General features: G+C 37.0%; 1 protein-coding gene across 4 annotated transcripts in view; it reads right to left on the reverse strand.

Moving 5' to 3' along the window:
- The window catches only part of TMEM196 (transmembrane protein 196), a 51,567-nt gene that overhangs the window by 15,714 nt on the left and 20,130 nt on the right, over positions 1–15,723 (reverse strand). The window lies entirely within an intron of this gene.

The raw sequence follows: 15,723 nt of genomic DNA on the forward strand, positions 1-15,723 counted from the left end.
ATATTTTATTTTTACTTAGAATTTTTTTTAGTTCTACACATTCATAATAGTGGCTGAAATAAAGCTTTTATGCTGTAAAGCATTTTGATAGTCTCTCAATTCTCTAGAAAAAAGTGTATTGAAAAAGGGAACTTTCATGATGGGCAAGTCAGTGAAGAAATTATGGAGCAAAGAAACAGTTCTGAACCTCATGCTACATAAAAAAGAAATAGAATGTGTTATTTCATTCGCCATTACTGGTATTGCTAGGGTGAGAGATCATCTATTTTTATATCTAGCGTTGCCATAGCTCCTCAGACAAAGCTGTGCTGTTGAAATGAAGTTTCTAGATAACATAATGGAATTTCAAACTGAATAAATGAATTAGTAAATGGGTGGAAGAATGTATCACAGTATGCATGGAGAGGGGGAGAAATTAATCAGATTTAGCCAATTCCAGACACATAACTGGATGCAATTAGTCTTTTTACTGAATCAAATCCCATTAACTTTTTTTTTCCTGAAACACTCATGATTGGTCAGATTAGGTTAATTCTCTTCTCAATGGTGGCATTTGAAAATAATTTGGATGGTGTTAACCTTTTAAATGTTGCAATCATAGCTTTGTGGGTTTCAAAAGTTTCCTTCTCAAACCTCAGATGTCCTTGAGATGTCAGCATGAGTAGACCTTTCTATAGGAAAAGGAACACACACACACACACACAAAACCTCATTGAAAAAGATATGGCCTTGACACTGAGTGGTAACTGCCGAGATCCTTTTTAAACATGAGAAGTACCTTCCCAAACTAGAAAATGTTGTGCTGTTTTTAAATTTTTTATTGATGGGCAACCTGGGTGGCTCAGCAGTTTAGCGCTTCAGCCCAGGGTATAATCCTGGAGACCCAGGATGGAGTCCCACGTCAGGCTCCCTGCATGGAGCCTGTTTCTCCCTCCTCCTGTGTCTCTGCCTGTCTCTCTCTCTGTGTCTCTCATGAATTAATAAAATATTTAAAAATAAATAAATAATTTTTGATTGATATTTAATTGACAAATTACATTATATTGATTTGTGTACTCAATTGAGACAAAATGGCTTGAGAAAGAGCCCTATGAGTATATAATCCAGCTTTTGATTTATTTTCCCTCAACAGACACACTATAGGTATTTTCCCTTGGTGAAACTAGAAATTGGGCAGTGTCTCAGCACTCTCAAATGAATGCAATTACCTACTATCACCTAATCTGTTTTGTAAGCTGCTCTGAGTGATTAGAATCCATTCTCCCCAATAGTTCATTTTTGCTTTTGTTTCTTTTGCCTTCGTGGATGTATCTTGCAAGAACTTACTGTGGCTGAATTCAAAAAGGGTGTTGCCTGTGTTCTCCTCTAGAATTTTGATGGAATCTTGTCTCACATTTAGATCTTTCATCCATTTTGAGTTTATCTTTGTGTATGGTGCAAGAGAGTGGTCTAGTTTCATTCTTCTGCATGTGGATGTCCAATTTTCCCAGCACCATTTATTGAAGAGACTTTCTTCCAGTGGGTAGTCTTTCCTCCTTTATCGAATATTAGTTGACCATAAAGTTGAGGGTCCACTTCTGGATTCTCTATTCTGTTCCATTGATCTATGTGTCTGTTTTTGTGCCAATACCACACTGTCTTGATGACCACAGCTTTGTAGTACAACCTGAAATCTGGCATTGTGATGCCCCCAGATATGGTTTTCTTTTTTAAAATTCCCCTGGCTATTTGGGGTCTTTTCTGATTCCACACAAATCTTAAAATAATTTGTCCTAACTCTCTGAAGAAAGTCCATGGTATTTTGATAGGGATTGCATTAAACGTGTAAATTGCCGTGGGTAACATTGACATTTTCACAATATTAATTCTGCCAATCCATGAGCATGGGATATTTTTCCATCTCTTTGTGTCTTCCTCAATTTCTTTATAGTGTTCTATAGTTTTTAGGGTATATAAGAAGCTTTTGCACAGCAAAGGATACAGTCAACAAAACTAAAAGACAACCTACAGAATGGGAGAAGATAGTTGCAAATGACGTATCAGATAAAGGGCTAGTTTCCAATATCTGTAAAGAACTTATTAACCTCAACACCAAAGAAACAAACAATCCAATCATGAAATGGGCAAAAGACATGAAGATAAATCTCACAGAGGAAGACATAGACATGGCCAACATGCACATGAGAAAGTGCTCTGCATCACTTGCCATCAGGGAAATACAAATCAAAACCACAATGAGATACCACCTCACACCAGTGAGAATGGGGAAAATTAACAAGGCAGGAAACCACAAATGTTGGAGAGGATGTGGAGAAAAGGGAACCCTCTTACACTGTTGGTGGGAATGTGAACTGGTGCAGCCACTCTGGAAAACTGTGTGGAGGTTCCTCAAACAGTTAAAAATAGACCTGCCCTACGACCCAGCAATTGCACTGTTGGGGATTTACCCCAAAGATACAGATGCAATGAAACCCCGGGACACCTGCACCCCAATGTTTATAAGCAGCAATGGCCACAATAGCCAAACTGTGGAAGGAGCCTCGGTGTCCATCGAAAGATGAATGGATAAAGAAGATGTGGTTTATGTATGCAATGGAATATTACTCAGCCATTAGAAACGACAAATACCCACCATTTGCTTCAACGTGGATGGAACTGGAGGGTATTATGCTGAGGGAAATAAGTCAATCAGAGAAGGACAAACATTATATGTTCTCATTCATTTGAGGAATATAAATGATAATGAAAGGTAATATAAGGGAAGGGAGAAGAAATGTGTAGGAAATATCAGAAAGGGAGACAGAACATAAAGACTCCTAACTCTGGGAAATGAACTAGGGGTGGTGGAAAGGGAGGAGGGCAGGGGATGGGGGTGAATGGGTGATGGGCACTGAGGGGGGCACTTGACAGGATGAGCACTGGGTGTTATTCTGTATGTTGGTAAATTGAACAACAATAAAAAATAAATTTATTATAAAAAAAAAGAATCCATTCTCCCCTTTGAATACCCTTTATACAGACACTATCCCTTGATGCACACACTATCCCAATCACATTCAGAAATTTGCTCCAGGAAGAAATCAAGATACTTGTCATTTAGTCAAGATCAAGCAATGTAAAAAAAACAAAAAAACAAAAAAAAAAAACAAAAAAACTGCACACCACAAAACAGTCAACAGTTATGACAAAAAGCTTCAGGACATTAAAAAAGCAGAATATAATTCTTTAAAATATAAGATTAATTGGTTTGTTACTTTGGGGTACTTTCAAGCCCTCAGGTACCATAGCTGGCAAGCCTTTCTGTCTAAAAGCAGAGATTCTAAAGGAAGGAGAGGAGTTCCACATTTAATGATTGTAAACAATGGCCTGTCCTGGATGGACCATGGCTAAAGATAGGTAACTACCACCTGTATGTGTTCTGTCTGGGAAAACAGAGTAGGGAGATTAGGATCCCTAAAAACAACTTCATCAAACTTTATAGAGCTTTTGTCACAATTATAACAATCCTGACCATATGTAACCTCCTTGAAATCCTTTGTAAGATCTCAAAGTGAAAGGTTCTCTTCCCATTTGAGGACATGTCTCACACAATCATCCCTTCTGAATATGTAGCTATCTAGTTTCAGGTAACAAGATTTTCCTCAACACTCTTGAGATTTAGGCAGGGTACAAAAGTTGCTCATGCTACCTCCCTTTTGATTTTACCAGGATAATCTTTGAGAATACACTTTGGCTACCTTATTGATTAGATCCAATTTGACTTATATGACCTCAGTTACGAAACCTTGATAAGGATTTTTTAAATAATGGCATCTGTAAACTATTTTTATCAGGATGTCTTGAGGATACTTATCATAAATGCAGAGTTGTGAGCCCCCATCGAATCAAATTTTGGTGAGGTGGAGCCCAAGAACCAGCATCTTAGATAAATTCTGGGGTAACTGCTATGCTCCTTAGAGTAGGAGAACATTAGGTGTAGAATCACTGGATTGACTTAATTGTCTAGTTTGACTTAGGTGAGCTGTCCCTACCAAGAGCTGGCCAGATGTGGGACCTACCATGGGAGTAGTATGCCTGAAGGGAGCAGCAATGGATGGATGTCTAATACCAGACTCTAGAGATACCCTACACTTATATGATGAACAAAGCTTCTTCTCTTTCCTGAAGGATTTAATAGAGAATATTTGTCTCTTTATTCCCACGTGTAAAGACAGTTATCAGCAGCACTCCAGCAGAAGTAAGGATGTTTTATTCATACATACCTCTATCAAACATGGTGGGTGGAGTGGGGAAGGAAATTGATTTTGCTTTCTCTGAATCCTACTGTTGACATTTTATGCCTTTACATGGTAAGTTTTAAGGGGCTTATTTTTGATAGGTTCATTTGTTCATTTCCCCGAATAAAAAATAGTGGCTTTTAAGGTCTTCAAGCACTTTTCTTTCCTTCCCTGTTTCTCCTGATGACAAATCACTTCTAGTGATCAGAACACCTAGACAGAAGCACAGGTGAGGCTGTCAGTGCTCCACACAGAGCCTCTAAGCAATGAGAGACTAGTTCCTTTAAAGGACATTAACAAAAGGGAAATTTTCTTGTCCAACTTTTCCTGTTCATTGTTTTCTGTCTTCTAAGAGAGTTTGGAGCAGTCGATTAGCGTCTCTCAAAAGTAACACAGAGAAGAATTTTATTCCCACTCTGTGGTCCAGCATTATAGTTCATATTATTTTGCCAGGTTTCTGTGTCTGCTACAGTTCTCATAATGAATATTCTGGATCAGGTAAGAAATTATAGTTTTCTTCCTGAATGTATTTATGCCAGAGCCTGTCAGTATATGTAATTGGACTGTGAAAACCATTAAGTTGGAAAGAGTAAACTAGAATAAGATGCTTCCAAACTCCCTGGGTAATCAGAGTGCAGAGCACTATTTATAAGGCACCTGAAATTCACCAGAGGTGGAAGTGTCTTTTCTCTCCACATACCTGTTTAGTTAACTTCAAACTGATTTTAAATGATGGCAAACATGCATTACATCTTTCCTGTAACCTGGCTCAATTTGATTGCCAGAGAGCCCTAAAACCTTAACAAAGTAAATAGGGAAATTTGTAGGTCAATCCTCAAAAGAGGTCATTGGAAAACTTAAAAATTGGGAGCTGATTAAAAATCTTTGTTGCCTGAAAAGATCTAAAATAATATCTTTTCAGAACATGAGTTAGGCTGTTAAAACTAGCAGATTCTGGGAAGTGACTCTAGAGAGTGAGGTTTTTGAGGACTAAATTTTGGAAAGAATCATTTAATTGAAGTGCAATAATAGTGTAGAAGATTTATAAATGTAAGTTAATAAAGGACCCAGGGAAGATGCCGAGTTTCTGAATTGTTTTGGAATAGCTCTAAATGGTGGTTTCTGAGCCTCGGTGATTTATGTTATTAATCTGACGGCTTTCAGCTTTCTCTGGATAAAGAGGACCATCATAAAATAATTTCGAGACCTCCTTCCAATCTCCCACTGATTCATTTCTTCATTACTCAGCAACTCTATTATCCCCCTGAAGTTGCATAGACACTAATCCATCTTTGTAGTTTATAAAGTGATACAACAGTGAGTAAAAAATAAGTTAGACACTTAGTTGAACCAGACAATAGGTGCTGGCTCTTAAGGAGGTAAAAAGATTAAGTCTGACAGATTTTCTATTTCCTGGAGTTAAGGTGTACTTTTACCCAAACCCCCACAAAGATTGCAGAAAGAAATAAAAATGTAACAAAAAGAAATAATTTCGGATCATTAAAAACATGCTTGGGTAATGGGCTCCGAAGAAAATATCACATGCTGTATTTTCCATCAATATCCTTCAGCACAAAGATTATTTGCCTTACTGGAAGAAAGTTTACAAGATATCTTAGCAGATGGACTTTTACCCTCATCTTCCAGTCCTTTTAGTTTGGTTCCTGTTAAAGGACCCAAAATGGAAACATTTTCTCAAGTATTCTGTTAGGATAAATTCTCAAATTTCCAAAGTTTACTTTTTCAAAAGTTCACAACACTTACTATTTGGGTTCTCTCTCCCAGTATTTCTGGGAAGGCTAAAAAAACCACTCTTTGCTATTTCCACTTTGTGGGTAGAGGAATTAAGACGCCAAAAAAATCATACAGTAAGTCAGTTGCAGAAATTCAATAAGAGTGGAAAATGGGGGTTCACAAATAATTGCTTATTGTACACTATACCCCTTTTCACGTTAGCTCTATATAGATTAGAAACACCTTGTCAAAAAATATTCTTTTTAGTAGACAAGTCATAAAATGTCCCTAATGAAAAGCTTGTAAGAGAAATCTATCTGGTGGGAAGGATGGCTATGTAAGAATGACTGTCACCTTGGCTTTAAACTTCCTTTTGGAATTGGTTTTCCTTTTCCCTCACAGTGACTATCATACTTGGTCTCCCATTCCCAGCTGCATCTCTAGCTTACTTGCAGATAAAACCTAATGTAAGATAAATCCCTGTTTAATCCTCCCCACACAACTAAAATAAGGTTATACTTTCCAAAGTACTTGGTAAAAAACCAAAGGGAGTACAAGAGCAAAATTAAGGAAGAAATTGTAAGCTACATGGCAGTTGTCCCCTTCTTGATGTATATCTCATCTCCTCTGGAGGACCTGGGCCAACCCACATCCAATCTGCAGGACCCAAGATTAACGATTCCAAGAGGAGACAAAACCTTAGGAGACAAAGTGTCAGGGGCCTCTTTTGGGGTCATCTGCTCCCAATTAAAATTATTCTTTTGAGGATTCTGTGAGTTGATTTAATAAAAAATCATGATTCTTTTGCATTTCATTCTGATTTCTATCTAGATTTTATGAAATAACTCAGAGGACCTTTATTTTTATGTATTTTAAAGTACTGAGACCATAAAAATGCCTATCTGTGAGATAGCCTGATTGATGAAAGATAACTCATAAAGAAAAGGTGCATTCAGTACTGCAGGATGTGCATATTCATCAGTGGAAACTAGGACTACTGAAAATTCTGTTCATTGGTATATCTGGGAAATGGGGGGTAGTTTAAACTATTGCCTATTATTTCTGGATTTAAATGCTAGAATCAGGAATAATGGGTAGGAGTTACAAGGAGGGAAATTTCCACTCATCACCAGGAACCTTTTTCCAGTGAACAGATCAGTCCACAAAGTAGCTTGGGCTTCCTCATATTAATGAGGTCCCTTTGGAAATGTTTGGAGAGTGCCGGAATGACCACTTCCTAGGGTGCAGAGAACAAATTGGTACAATCCTGACAGGGGATTGAAGTAGGGTTTTATGTAATATACTAACATTCTGATTGAGATTAATTTACCACATGGCTACAAGATCCATTTTCAAAGAACTGGAAATCAGTGACAAAGTGGTGTTGTGCAATCTATCTCTGATGAAACAGAAGACATTTCAGGCTCCTCAGTGTCTTGGGCTATTTATTGTTGTGACCATAAATTAGCCAAGACAACATATAGATGTATGGTTAATTGACGCTACTGAATATAGAATGCCGGGTAACCCTTTACTTAACTGCAGAAACAGCTGTGCTATTTTTATCTTTCTTTTTCTTTCAGGTTAATAATAGATGACTCTTGATGGTTCTTAGTGTTTAAAATTATAACTGGCATCCACAAACAGATTTTATAGTTTAGGCCACTTTCTGAAACGTTAGTTAATATACATTCTTTATAGCACCGTGGGAGTTAGGGGACATTATTACTTTGTCTAGAACCTCAGCAGGAAAGAACTACAGTCAGATCTAAATTTAGAACTTAGAGTGACATGATTGAGATGGTAACAGAGATTGTTCCTGACTTCGCTCCCTGCCAGGAGAAGAAGGACTAACAGCCATTCAAGAAGACACCACTGAAGGAGCCCTGGAATCCAGCGGGGGTTGGGTGGGGACTGAGGGCATCCCTTAGTGCCAGGGACACCAGGACAGACTGCATCTGTAGGATAAGAGAAGCAGCTACCCAGTGACCACATTGCCCCTCCCCCAGGCCAGCGCATCACCATGCAGCAAGGTCTTCCCTGAGCCTCAGGCTCCTCCAGTGAGAGAAGAGAACTCGGGAGGGACAACCAACGCCACCAGCATTGTGGGTCATTTTGTGGGAGCCTCTACTCTGACCTCATACCGTGGGGATTGCAGGGAAATCTATGGAACTTACCCATTTGTAATGTGACTGTGATGGAGAAGTGGGGGAGGGGCTTACAACCACCAGCACAGGGATCTCAGGAGACTGAGTTCTTACCTTCAGGGCTCAAGTGGTAATCCCAATCAGCAGCTCTGGCCATCTGTAGAACCAACCAGGAACTCTGGGGTGTAGATATGCTCTGATTCAGATACTGAGTCAAGTAGTTCTGCTGGCCCTTGAGCCAGATCTGCCCATGCTCAGGCAAAGAGCTGAATCACAGCCCTACCTGCTGTTGGGAGTGTCTTCTGGGCCCATCTGTTCAGAAGGGCTGGCAACAACCCCTGAAGCTGTATGGCCCAGTGACACTCAGCCTCAAGCTGAGAGTGGGGAGGCAGAGCTAAACACCCCCAGAGCAAAGCTAGTACCAGGTGTGGAGCCCAAAATAAGCAGAAGAAAGGATATAATAGATATTGGAGCAGAAATTAATGTAGTAGAGAACAGAAAAATCATAGAAAAAATGAACCAAAGTAAGAATTGGCCCTTGAAGAGATAAATAAAATAGACAAACCCTTAGCTAGACTGACCAAGGAAAAAAGAGAAAGAACCCAAATCAACAGAATATAAATGAAAAAAAGGGACATTACAACTGAAACCTAAAAAGACTCCAAATAGCCAAAGAAATCCTAAGAAAAAAGAACAAAGCAGGAGGCATCAAACTTCCTGAATTCAAACTGTACTATAAAGCTAGTCATCAAAACAGTATGTACTGGCATAAAAACAGACAAATAGAATGATGGAATAAACTCAAGAGCCCAGAAAAAAGTTAGGCATATATGCTCAATATATGACAAGGCAACCAAGAATGCTCAATGGAGAAAAGATAGTCTTTCCAATAAATGGTGCTGAGATAATTGGATATTCACATGTAAAAGAATGAAACTGGACCACTATCTTATATTACTAAGAAAAATTAACTCAAAATGGATTAAAGACTTAAATATAAAACCTGGAACCATGAAACTGCTAGAAGAGAGCATAGGAATAAAGCTGCTTAGCATGGATTTTGACAACGATTTTTTAAGTATGACACTTAAAGCACCACCAACAAAATGAAAAATAAACATGTGGGATTACATCAAACTAAAAAGCTTCTACACAGCAAAATAAACCATCAACAAAGTGAAAAGACAACCTACAGAATGAGAAAAAAAAATTTGTACTCATATATCTGATAAGAGATTAATATCCAGAATATATAAATACATATCCCAAATGTATTAAAAACACATACAATCCAATATTAAAAAAGTCACAAAACAACCCAATTAAAAGCAAGCAAAGGACCCAAATAGAGAGTTCTACAAAGAAGATATGCAAAAAGCCAACACGTACATGAAAAGATGCTCAACATCACCAGTCATTAGGAAAATGCAAATTAAAACCTAAAGAGGTATTACCTGAAGCCCGTTACAATGGCCATTATCAAAAAGATAAGATATAACATTTATTGAGCACTTGCTAGATACCAGGCTCTGGGCAAAACATTTTATACACATCACCTAATTTAATTCACATATTCAGTTGAGAAAACTGATCCTTAGAACATTTTTTTTCACACTATACGGCTAGCATTTGGCAGAAGTGGTATTCAAACACTGGCTTCTCTAACTCTAGCGGCTGAAATAATTTAGGATTTTCCAATCATAATACTACCCCAGCTCTTTGTTGGTGTAATGATGCAATGGGAAAGGATGAAATAAATTGAGGTCCACAGGTAACTACTAAATTGTGATAAGGGAGCTTTTCCCCCTAAAGGCTGCTGGATTCTAGTCCCTAAAGAAGTATTTTCCTACCACTTGGTGGCAGTAGCTACCAATTAATTCACAGCGTTGTTTTTCAATTTAACTGAAGAAGTCTATTTCTATTTAGGAGTTTTTTAAAAAGATTTCTCCTTTCAATTAATTAACTTTTTCATGTAATACATTTATTTCCAATTAAAAAATATATTTATTATTATTATTATTACTATTTATTTACTATTGTCATGGATCTCATTCAGTTCTTTGGATTTCCTTTGGAATAAAGGCCATAGACAATAACAGAGGAAAAGTTTCCAGTTTCCTCCATTCAACATTATAGCTTCAGAGGTGTTCACCGTGAGGATGACCAAAATAGGGTAATGACAGAGCTTGGAAAGAACGACAGGACTGCTTATCAAACCATAAATAGAAGGGAATCTATAATCAATGAGTATTAACTTAATATGGGTTTATAATAATCAAGAAACTTCAAGCATGTTTTCCCAATCCACACATGCAGTCCTTTTCACAGAAGAATAAGCTAAGGTCCACAGAAGTTTAAGTAATCTTATCCAAGATACACATGAATGGAGTTTACAGCTAATAAATAACAGAAGCAGATTCAAATCCAGATGGCTCTGACTCCAAAGTGTGTGCACTCCCCATTGTCTCATACGGCCTTTCTGACAGTGGTATTATTATTATTCTAAGAAAGTAGTCACAAAATACCTCTAATTTTCAGACTCAAGAGAAATATCAACATTCTAAGTATGTTTAACTCTCCAATATAGAGACCAGAGGAAGAAATGAGGGTATGGTGATAAAGAATATATTTCGTTTAGCTTTAAAGTCAGGTAGAAAGTTAGAGAAGTCTACCAAAATGAACTAAGGTGAATCTTTTTGGGGAGATGCAGATAATATTAGTCTTACATAATTGTATGACACTATTTGAAAGTAGTACTAAAATTTAGGACTTAAAATCATGGATTCTTTTTAGAATATGTTAGGCCATGATGAAATGCTTATAACTCTATTTTAACAAAACAGCAGACTGCAAAACTGTACACATTTTGTTCTTATATTACAAACATTATTAATTTCATACATGCAAAGCTGAGGCACAATGTAAATAGTGATTTTCTCTGAGTGGTGAGATCACTCGTCATTTTAATGTCATTTTGGCTCTTTTGTATTTTCCCAATTCTTTAAGGTAAACTTATTAAACTAATAGGATGTTTCATTTAATCTTTCCAGAACTTTGTTTTAATCCATTATATCATATTGGTCTATGGCTTTAGCATTTAGAGGAGTTAATGAATATAACAAGAAGGGGAAAAAAGCCAGCAGAGGCAATGTTCTCAAAAGTGAAGGAGGATCTTCTCATAAAGTACGCTATGGACAGAGCTCATCAAAATATTTTCACTGCTGACTTTTAAGTTCCTACCATGTGAATGACTTACTTGAATTAAGTCACAGAATCCCCAAAGGGCATCCATTTAAAATCCATCCTATAATTTGGGTGGGTTTTACATACACAAAACTAGCACCCATGTGGGAAACACTATTTTCCTGCTTTATGTCTGTGTGAGAACCCTCTATAATAATCCAGAACAATGCTAAATGTCCTGGAGAGTCCCATTTTCAGTGAAGCGGAAGGTCAAGGCTTTTTGTGAGTGAGCCTTGTATTCATTAACTCCTCCAGATTCCTCTTTTCCACTAATCTTCCTTCTTCCAAATAAACAACATTCACAAACAATTCTGTTAACGGAGGCTAAGCTCAGTCTGTGCCAGTGGAAACTAGAATGCTAGTGAATCATAAGGTGCCCAACATCAATAGATTATTTGCACTTCTGACTTGATGAGAGTCTTTACAGTTTAGGATCAATCTCTTCCACTAAGAGAGGCAGGCTTTTTCACCTTTAAGGAATTCTGATTGTCAAAGTTTGTTCTTTCTTTCTTTCTTTCTTTCTTTCTTTCTTTCTTTCTTTCTTTCTTTCTTTCTTTCTTTCTTTCTTTCTTTCTTTCTTTCTTTCTTTCTTCTTTCTTTCTTTCTTCTTTCTTTCTTTCTTTCTTTCTTTTCTTTCTTTCTTTCTTTCTTTCTTTCTTTCTTTCTTTCTTTCTTTCTGTTTCTTTTCTTTTCTTTCTTTCTTTCTTTCTTTCTTTCTTTCTTTCTTTCTTTCTTTCTTTCTTTCCTTCCTTCTTCTTCTTTCTTTCTTTCTTTCTTTCTTTCTTTCTTTCTTTCTTTCTTTCATTAAGCCTGAAGACTTTATCCCTGTGATATACACTCATTGCTCCTCATTTTATGACAATTACACCATTTAACCCTGTGTTTTCTCTAGGGCAAACATACCCTGGTTTCTCAGCCATCTTGATGATAATTTTCTCTTAAATGTTCTGTTGTCTTTCTCTCTGTGTATGTCTCTCTCTTTTTAATTTTTTTAAGTAGGTTCCACGCCCAGTGAAGAGCCTAATTCAGGGCTTTAACTCATGACCCTGAGATCCAGACCCAAGCTGAGATCAAGAGTTGGGTGCTTAATTGACTCAGCCACCCAGGTGCCCTACTCTCTCTGTGCCTCTTTAAGGAAAAAAAATGCCACCCATAGAATTACCTGGTAAGTGAACTGATAAATTGGCAGACCTTCTTCTTTCAGTCAAGAGACTTCTTTCTAGAAAGTTTCCAGCTCATGATGCTCTTAATCATTATTATGTCTGTCCATAACATACGCCCTCACTACAGGTATCTGTATCTTAGGAGAATTAACACAAATCAGTTTTTACCTATGGTGATTGGCTGCCAGGTGGGAGATACTTTTAAGCATTGGCTTTTTGGTGTTCTTTATTAATTGCAGGCCATTTTCTACTCTCAAAAAGTACAACAGAAATTAAAATATATTGGGTCTATGACTTTTAGAAGTCTATAAACAAACACCATCCATTATCCAAATCCTTTCCGAGTAGTTCTCTAATTTATAAAACTCAATAGAAATGACATCATTCCCTCAGAAATAAAGTGAGGCTTGCACAATTTGTAACCAAAATACAGCTTCAGAATCTGTGAAGGAGGAACAATCACATATCATGTCTTTTTAAATATTTGTTTTAAAGATTACAATTTCCTAATGCTCGTTTCCTTGAAGAGTGTTTTGTTTGTTTGAATAGTGTTTGACAACCTTTGTCTCTGAGAAGCAACTAGAGCAGTTGGAAGAGGTTGAGAGGAATGGTTAAAATGTAATGTGACTTTAAGTTCTACTCTGATTTCAGGGGGGAAATAGTAAGGAGAGCATCTGATTAGATAAAAAGGATATTATGATTATTTTAGGGTTTAGTGCAGAACTAGAAAGAGGTGGGTTGGCATGATTTTTCTCTTAAATGGCATGAAGAGGAGACACATATATTGGGAGAGAAAATAATCCCTTTGCCCTGACAAGATAGATAGTGTGATGGTTATGCATCAGCTAGCAGAACGAGATTACAAGCAGGAAAAAGGTATTTGTGATGGCTTTTCAGATTGAACTTCTGGGGACTGTGAAGCATTAGAGGAGTCATATGTATGCTCCAGGACATTTCTCAGTCTTAGGAAAGATTAGTTGGTAGGTCTGTCTACTAGGGTCTGGGATATACATCAGCACTGTCTGTTAAGAACAGAGCTTTACAGACAGAGCTTAAAAGAAATGGATGGAGAATAGCATAATGGTTAAAAGTACAGAATTTGGAGTAAGGGAAACATGGGCTTTATATCTGGCTATGCCACATATTAGTGAGACTTGTAGCATCTACTTAAACTCTTTGAATCTCAACTTCCCCATTTGTAAAATAGGGATACTACTACAAGTATCCAAAGCTTATCCTGCGGTGCTATTAAAAGGATTAATGAAAAAAGGATTAATTATATAATGTTTATGATGTGCTTGGTATAATTTCTACTATCCAATAAACCATAAATCAATGGAGTTATTAATAACATTATTAAAATTATGTGATATTTTTTAGTATCTGATGAGTACAGACCAGTGTCTGAATTCCTGATAGGAATTATAAAAAAATATTTTAGATATTCATTCTTTTTTTTCTCATTCACAGAATCTTGCTATAGACCAAAACTGTGTCCTATGTTTGTTTGCTCATGTTCTCTCCTTCATGGAGGTAGATTGTTCCATATCAAATCAATATGTACTCATTAATGTATACACTACTACTTTCTCCAATTTCCATCCATGATATGCTGTGTAGCAGTATAAGACTTTAAGGCTTATGACTGGACTACCTTTCAGAAAGTAATTATCAAATGTATTAATTTCTATTTGATACAGGGAAGTCCTCTAAGTGTTTCCAATAATACTTGCCTTTGAATGTGATATTTCGAAGCAAAATGTCATGTCTACAGTGGGTCCATGTTCCAAGAGATCAGAGAATAACACAGGATGTTGGTCACCATGAAAGCTTCATCTATTTTTAGCTCAGCCTACAATCATTTCACAGTTTAGTGTGCTCACAGCCAGACGCATGAGAGTCAACAAAAGAGATCCAGCAGGGATACTATAGTCATAAAATATGAGTTTCAAATCTGCTTCCACTCATAGCTTTCTTGTTTATATCACTCTTACCGCTATTTTCTCAAAACTCAGAGGCACTTTGGATCCTCCCTTCCCCTTTCCATATAATTTCTATCAATCCAATTACTGTTTGCCATTAATTCTACATCCACAGTGAACCTCTTCTTTCATTCTGGCCTTTACTAGCTTGCCCCTGGATAATCTAAAAGCTTTCTAGAGAGCCTCTCTGCCTTCTGTTTCCCTAACATCATTTGTAGTCCATTCTAAGGATGATTTTTAGTACCTCACTCCTTCATACAATTTTTTTTAATGGCTCGACAAATGTCTTAGCTTGTTATCAGAGCCTAGATGGATAGTTTCAATCCAGTTTGCAAACTGGTCTCCTGCTGATATCCTACAGCCAAAGTGGACTTAATAATCCTTGTACATACTCAGTTTATCATCTTTGCTTATAACCACTTCTCTATTTGCAAAATTTTGTCCTTGTTCTTATCTATTCTCTAGGGCCTATCTCAAGTTTTCTGACCAGATGTGATTCTATCTTTTTTTTTCCTGATTTCTCATAGTGCATCTCCTTATGTGCATCTCTTTTGGACCTTGTTACATTTTGACTCATAGTTATTTTAGTGTTTGCTACCTGTATCACTAGATAGGTTTTCATGTTTTCTTGTCCTACAAACTTGTCTTTTTGAGGAAGAGACTTTTTTTCATATTTATATCTACCACCAATACCCCAGTCCCAAACAGAATAATTAAAATGGTCCCTGGTGTACATTACTCACTTATGACGTTGTTGGAATGGAAAAAGGAAGATCTTTGGTCATGGTACTATCAAGCAGAAGGTTCTCAATAATTTGTTGATTAAAGTAATACATACAGTTTTTGTTCCTACGCTTCACTAAAATTGCTCATTCAAAGATCATCAATGACACTCTCCTTACTATTCTTTTATTTTTCAAATAGTCTCCTCACAGAATTCCATTCCACTGTCCCAATTGCTTTCTTTCTTTTCTGTCCTTCACTCCTCAGTCCCTATTGTTGGGTTCATTTTTTCCTACCCTTAATGTACACTGGTATTCCTGAAGTGTTGGTTCCCACTCTATGCTCTTTGCAGCTTTTCACTATTACTTCTCTGCCAACAACTTCTCACATCTATTGAGTGATAGATTCTCACTCACATTGAGTGCTGGCTTCTATCTGAAGTCAGAAACAGAGT

The sequence above is a fragment of the Canis lupus genome, chromosome 14 (assembly GCF_003254725.2).
Source record: "Canis lupus dingo isolate Sandy chromosome 14, ASM325472v2, whole genome shotgun sequence".
Taxonomy (NCBI): domain Eukaryota; kingdom Metazoa; phylum Chordata; class Mammalia; order Carnivora; family Canidae; genus Canis; species Canis lupus.